A 7678-nucleotide genomic window follows, 5' to 3' on the forward strand; every position below is an offset into this window, starting at 1 on the left:
TGTGCATCACCTGTGTCACCATGGTCTCCTTGATTCCATGAGGCCCCACTGTGTCACAATGGCTCCTTGGCTTCATGTGCATCACCTGTGTCACCATGGTCTCCTTGATTCCATGAGGCCCCACTGGGTCACAATGGCTCCTTGGCTTCATGTGCATCACCTGTGTCACCATGGTCTCCTTGCTTCCATAGGTTTTCTATTGTAACAATGGACTCCTTGGTTCTGTGAGCTACCCTGCTTTTGGTAGAGGTGTCTTTGGTTCCAACAAGGCCCTGCTGCGTCTCATGAGGAACACATTTCCATGTGGTTCCATGATTCCCCACGGTGTCATCATGGAGTCTTGTTTCTAGGAGGTTCTGTAGTGTCACAATTGTCTCCTTGATCCCATGAGCCCCTGCAGTGTCACAATGGCTCCTTGCTTCCATGAGGAACACAAAAGCTTTGCATCAACACTGAGCAACAGCTGCTGAACACACCTGGGAGCATCTGCTTGCATCAAACGAGGGCTTCAAGATGAGAAAGGCACCAGCAGCTTCCATCTGCAACAGAGAGCCAGGGAAAGGACAGGGACAGAGAATTCCGTGGAAAGACTGTGAGAATTCTGCTCTCAGAGATCATTCCTGCTCACAGTGTCCCTTGTAGAAAGGGGACATCATTGCAGGCAGCCTGGACTCAGCATGTGGGGTTTGTTGTTTAGGAAAGCTGCTCAGGCTTTTCCATTCTTTCCTTACAAACAGGAAAACTTCTCTGGGCCTGTGTGCAGGCAGAGTCCTGAGGAGAGCAGTTGGCACATAGTGCTGTGGGCTGGGACAGCCAGTTGCAGAGCTGAAGGGAAGAAGCCCCGCTGTGTCACAATGGCTCCTTGGCTTCATGTGCATCACCTGTGTCACCATGGTCTCCTTGATTCCATGAGGCCCCACTGTGTCACAATGGCTCCTTGGCTTCATGTGCATCACCTGTGTCACCATGGTCTCCTTGATTCCATGAGGCCCCACTGGGTCACAATGGCTCCTTGGCTTCCATGTGGCCCCACTGTGTCACAATGGTCTCCTTGCTTCCATAGGTTTTCTATTGTAACAATGGACTCCTTGGTTCTGTGAGCTACCCTGCTTTTTGCAGAGGTGTCTTTGGTTCCAACAAGGCCCTGCTGTGTCTCATGAGGAACACATTTCCATGTGGTTCCATGATTCCCCATGGTGTCCCCAAGGAGCCTTGTTTCTAGGAGGTTCTGTAGTGTCACAATTGTCTCCTTGATGCCATGAGCCCCTGCAGTGTCACAATGGCTCCTTGCTTCCATGAGGAACACAAAAGCTTTGCATCAACACTGAGCAACATCTGCTGAACGCACCTGGGAGCATCTGCTTGCATCAAAAGAGGGCTTCAAGCTGAGAATGGCAGCAGCAGCTTCCATCTGCAACAGAGAGCCAGGCAAAGGACAGGGACAGAGAATTCCGTGGAAAGACTGCGAGAATTCTGCTCCCAGACATCATTCCTGCTCACAGTGTCCCTTGTAGAAAGGGGACATCATTGCAGGCAGCCTGGACTGAGCATGTGGGTTTGGTTGTCTAGGGAACCTGCTCAGGCTTTTTCATTCTTTCCTTACAAACAGGAAAACTTCTCTGGGCCTGTGTGCAGGCAGAGCCCTGAGGAGAGCACTTGGCACATGGTGCTGTGGGCTGGGACAGCCAGCTGCAGAGCTGAAGGGAAGAAGCCCCGCTGTGTCACAATGGCTCCTTGGCTTCATGTGCATCACCTGTGTCACCATGGTCTCCTTGATTCCATGAGGCCCCACTGTGTCACAATGGCTCCTTGACTTCATGTGCATCACCTGTGTCACCATGGTCTCCTTGATTCCATGAGGCCCCACTGGGTCACAATGGTCTCCTTGCTTCCATAGGTTTTCTATGGTAACAATGGACTCCTTGGTTCTGTGAGCTACCCTGCTTTTTGCAGAGGTGTCTTTGGTTCCAACAAGGCCCTGCTGCGTCTCATGAGGAACACATTTCCATGTGGTTCCATGATTCCCCACGGTGTCATCATGGAGTCTTGTTTCTAGGAGGTTCTGTAGTGTCACAATTGTCTCCTTGATGCCATGAGCCCCTGCAGTGTCACAATGGCTCCTTGCTTCCATGAGGAACACAAAAGCTTTGCATCAACACTGAGCAACAGCTGCTGAACACACCTGGGAGCACCTGCTTGCATCAAAAGAGGGCTTCAAGCAGAGAAAGGCAGTAGCAGCTTCCATCTGCAACAGAGAGCCAGGCAAAGGACAGGGACAGAGAATTCAGTGGAAAGACTGCGAGAATTCTGCTCCCAGAGATCATTCCGGTCTCTCGGTTTTTAAAGACAGGCGTCTGCTAAGGAAGGCAGAGGCCCCCCTTGAAGTGGCAGATATAACCCCTTTTCCCTCCAAGTTATTATATTTTGAAATCAAGGGCCTTTAGGCAAAGATGTGGGAAATAGGAATAACAGTTCTTTACTCTATATATATATGTATATAACCAGTCAAACAAAACAACAACAACTATGGCAGTAACAGCAATCACAAACCCAGTGCCAGCCTTCTCGGCTGTCAGGCTGTTTCCCCTCGGGTGCAGTTCCGCTCGCAGCCGGCAGGGGCGCTGGCGGCTCCCGGTGAGCAGGGCAGGTGCGATGGTTCCCCCGCGGCTGCAGGGGGCGCTCCGGAGCGAGCTCGGGAAACCCGCGGCTCTGGTGCCCTGGGATCCCGGGAAGGATGGAACAAAGGCTTCACAAACCGCTGGGCAGCCGATCCCGGACTCTCAGGAACAGCAGGCTGAAACGGCAGGGACGAACGCAAATCCCGGGTGGCAGACGAGATGTATCCAGATGGGAAAAACCCACGGAGGCCCAGGCAGGCAGGGCGGGCAGGGCTACAGCGTAGCGAAAGCTCGAAGCAGCAGCGGAGCAGGACAGCCACAGCTCGGTCTCCAGCAGGGCAGGGAAAAGCGGCTTTTGGGGTCCCGGCGTTGCTTCCAGCAGGAAGAAAGAACGGCCAAAAAGAAAGAAGCAGCAGCTCCTTTCTCTGCAGCTTCTCTCTCCGGACGCTCAGAGCGAACTGTCCCCACACCCAGGTGTAGACAAAAGAGTAGCCAGGCCCGCCCCACTCCCCTTTTTGTCTTTCTTAAGTACAGCTATTTGTCCCCTAGCAACATGCATATGGGAGAAAATTCCTTTAACAGGAAAACCTAAGACTAAACTAAAACCCCAACATTCCTGCTCACAGTGTCCCTTGTAGAAAGGGGACATCATTGCAGGCAGCCTGGACTCAGCATGTGGGGTTTGTTGTTTAGGAAACCTGCTCAGGCTTTTCCATTCTTTCCTTACAAACAGGAAAACTTCTCTGGGCCTGTGTGCAGGCAGAGCCCTGAGGAGAGCACTTGGCACATGGTGCTGTGGGCTGGGACAGCCAGATGCAGAGCTGAAGGGAAGAAGCCCCGCTGGGTCACAATGGCTCCTTGGCTTCATGTGCATCACCTGTGTCACCATGGTCTCCTTGATTCCATGAGGCCCCACTGGGTCACAATGGCTCCTTGGCTTCATGTGCATCACCTGTGTCACCATGGTCTCCTTGATTCCATGAGGCCCCACTGTGTCACAATGGCTCCTTGCTTCCATGAGGTTCCGCAGTGTCACCATGCTCACCTTTGATCCACATTGTCATAATGGACAATTGCTTCCATGTGGCCCCACTGTGTCACAATAGCCCCTTGGTTCCATAGGTTTTCTAGAATGTAATGTATAATTTTCTACAATGTAACAATGGACTCCTTGGTTCTGTGAGCTACCCTGCTTTTTGCAGAGGTGTCTTTGGTTCCAACAAGGCCCCGCTGTGTCTCAGTGCAGCCTGGCTTCCATGCGCATCTGGAGTATCACAAAGGCTCCTTGGTTCCACGAGGTCTTGCTGTGTCACAATGGATGCTGTGCTCCATGAGGCCCTCCAAAGTCATCATGGAGCCTTGATTCCATGTGCTTCCATTGTGTCCCAGTGATCGCCTTGGTTCCATCAGTTTCCTTAGTGGCACAATGCTCTCCATGCTTCCATGATTGCCCACAATGTCACAATGCTCTCCATGCTTCCATGAGGCCCTGCTTTGCCACAATGGTCCCCTTGTGTCCATGAGGCCCCGCTGTGTCCCAATGGATGGATGGTTCCATGAGGTTCCGTGCTGTCCCCATGGTCTTCTTGAATCCGCAGTGTAACAATGGACCATTGCTTCCAGGCGGCCTCTCTGTGTCACAAGGGGCTCCTTGATTCCATGATTCGCCACGGTGTCACCATGGAGCCTTGTTTCTAGGAGGTTCTGTAGTGTCACAATTGTCTCCTTGATCCCATGAGCCCCTGCAGTGTCACAATGGCTCCTTGCTTCCATGAGGAACACAAAAGCTTTGCATCAACACTGAGCAACAGCTGCTGAACACACCTGGGAGCACCTGCTTGCATCAAAAGAGGGCTTCAAGCTGAGAATGGCAGCAGCAGCTTCCATCTGCAACAGAGAGCCAGGCAAAGGACAGGGACAGAGAATTCAGTGGAAAGACTGTGAGAATTCTGCTCTCAGAGATCATTCCTGCTCACAGTGTCCCTTGTAGAAAGGGGACATCATTGCAAGCAGGCTGGACTGAGTATGTGGGTTTGTTGTTCAGGAAACCTGCTCAGGCTTTTCCATTCTTTCCTTACAAACAGGAAAACTTCCCTGGGCCTGTGTGCAGGCAGAGCCCTGAGGAGAGCAGATGGCACATGGTGCCGTGGGCAGGGACCGCCAGCTGCAGAGCTCAAGGGAAGAAGACCGGTTGTGTCAAAATGGCTCCTTGGCTTCATGTGCATCACCTGTGTCACCATGGTCTCCTTGATTCCATGAGGCCCCACTGTGTCACAATGGCTCCTTGGCTTCATGTGCATCACCTGTGTCACCATGGTCTCCTTGATTCCATGAGGCCCCACTGGGTCACAATGGCTCCTTGGCTTCATGTGCATCACCTGTGTCACCATGGTCTCCTTGATTCCATGAGGCCCCACTGCGTCACAATGGCTCCTTGCTTCCATGAGGTTCCGCAGTGTCACCATGCTCACCTTTGATCCACATTGTCATAATGGACAATTGCTTCCATGTGGCCCCACTGTGTCACAATAGCCCCTTGGTTCCATAGGTTTTCTAGAATGTAATGTATAATTTTCTACAATGTAACAATGGACTCCTTGGTTCTGTGAGCTCCCCTGCTTTTTGCAGAGGTGTCTTTGGTTCCAACAAGGCCCCGCTGTGTCTCAGTGCACCCTGGCTTCCATGCGCATCTGGAGTATCACAAAGGCTCCTTGGTTCCACGAGGTCTTGCTGTGTCACAATGGATGCTGTGCTCCATGAGGCCCTCCAAAGTCATCATGGAGCCTTGATTCCATGTGCTTCCATTGTGGCCCAGTGATGGCCTTGGTTCCATCAGTTTCCTTAGTGGCACAATGCTCTCCATGCTTCCATGATTGCCCACAATGTCACAATGCTCTCCATGCTTCCATGAGGCCCTGCTTTGCCACAATGGTCCCCTTGTGTCCATGAGGCCCCGCTGTGTCCCAATGGATGGAGGGTTCCATGAGGTTCCGTGCTGTCCCCATGGTCTTCTTGAATCCGCAGTGTAACAATGGACCATTGCTTCCAGGCGGCCTCTCTGTGTCACAAGGGGCTCCTTGATTCCATGATTCGCCACGGTGTCACCATGGAGCCTTGTTTCTAGGAGGTTCTGTACTGTCACAATTGTCTCCTTGATCCCATGAGCCCCTGCAGTGTCACAATGGCTCCTTGCTTCCATGAGGAACACAAAAGCTTTGCATCAACACTGAGCAACAGCTGCTGAACACACCTGGGAGCACCTGCTTGCATCAAAAGAGGGCTTCAAGCTGAGAATGGCAGCAGCAGCTTCCATCTGCAACAGAGAGCCAGGCAAAGGACAGGGACAGAGAATTCAGTGGAAAGACTGCGAGAATTCTGCTCCCAGAGATCATTCCTGCTCACAGGGTCCCTTGTAGAAAGGGGACATCATTCCAGGCAGCCTGGACTGAGCATGTAGGGTTTGTTGTTGAGGAAACCTGCTCAGGCTTTTCCATTCTTTCCTTACAAACAGGAAAACTTCTCTGGGCCTGTGTGCAGGCAGAGCCCTAAGGAGAGCAGATGGCACATGGTGCCGTGGGCTGGGACAGCCAGCTGCAGAGCTGAAGGGAAGAAGCCCCGCTGTGTCACAATGGCTCCTTGGCTTCATGTGCATCACCTGTGTCACCATGGTCTCCTTGATTCCATGAGGCCCCACTGTGTCACAATGGCTCCTTGGCTTCATGTGCATCACCTGTGTCACCATGGTCTCCTTGATTCCATGAGGCCCCACTGTGTCACAATGGCTCCTTGGCTTCATGTGCATCACCTGTGTCACCATGGTCTCCTTGATTCCATGAGGCCCAACTTTGTCACAATGGCTCCTTGGCTTCATGTGCATCACCTGTGTCACCATGGTCTCCTTGATTCCATGAGGCCCCACTGTGTCACAATGGCTCCTTGGCTTCATGTGCATCACCTGTGTCACAATAGTGTCCTTGATTCCATGAGGCCCCACTGTGTCACAATGGCTCCTTGGCTTCATGTGCATCACCTGTGTCACCATGGTCTCCTTGTTTCCATGAGGCCCCACTGGGTCACAATGGCTCCTTGGCTTCATGTGCATCACCTGTGTCACCATGGTCTCCTTGATTCCATGAGGCCCCACTGCGTCACAATGGCTCCTTGCTTCCATGAGGTTCCGCAGTGTCACCATGCTCACCTTTGATCCACATTGTCATAATGGACAATTGCTTCCATGTGGCCCCACTGGGTCACAATAGCCCCTTGGTTCCATAGGTTTTCTAGAATGTAATGTATAATTTTCTACAATGGAACAATGGACTCCTTGGTTCTGTGAGCTCCCCTGCTTTTTGCAGAGGTGTCTTTGGTTCCAACAAGGCCCCGCTGTGTCTCAGTGCACCCTGGCTTCCATGCGCATCTGGAGTATCACAAAGGCTCCTTGGTTCCACGAGGTCTTGCTGTGTCACAATGGATGCTGTGCTCCATGAGGCCCTCCAAAGTCATCATGGAGCCTTGATTCCATGTGCTTCCATTGTGGCCCAGTGATGGCCTTGGTTCCATCAGTTTCCTTAGTGGCACAATGCTCTCCATGCTTCCATGATTGCCCACAATGTCACAATGCTCTCCATGCTTCCATGAGGCCCTGCTTTGCCACAATGGTCCCCTTGTGTCCATGAGGCCCCGCTGTGTCCCAATGGATGGAGGGTTCCATGAGGTTCCGTGCTGTCCCCATGGTCTTCTTGAATCCGCAGTGTAACAATGGACCATTGCTTCCAGGCGGCCTCTCTGTGTCACAAGGGGCTCCTTGATTCCATGATTCCCCACGGTGTCACCATGGAGCCTTGTTTCTAGGAGGTTCTGTACTGTCACAATTGTCTCCTTGATCCCATGAGCCCCTGCAGTGTCACAATGGCTCCTTGCTTCCATGAGGAACACAAAAGCTTTGCATCAACACTGAGCAACAGCTGCTGAACACACCTGGGAGCACCTGCTTGCATCAAAAGAGGGCTTCAAGCTGAGAATGGCAGCAGCAGCTTCCATCTGCAACAGAGAGCCAGGCA

Source organism: Corvus hawaiiensis, chromosome 28 (genome assembly GCF_020740725.1).
Source record: "Corvus hawaiiensis isolate bCorHaw1 chromosome 28, bCorHaw1.pri.cur, whole genome shotgun sequence".
In the NCBI taxonomy this organism is placed as follows: domain Eukaryota; kingdom Metazoa; phylum Chordata; class Aves; order Passeriformes; family Corvidae; genus Corvus; species Corvus hawaiiensis.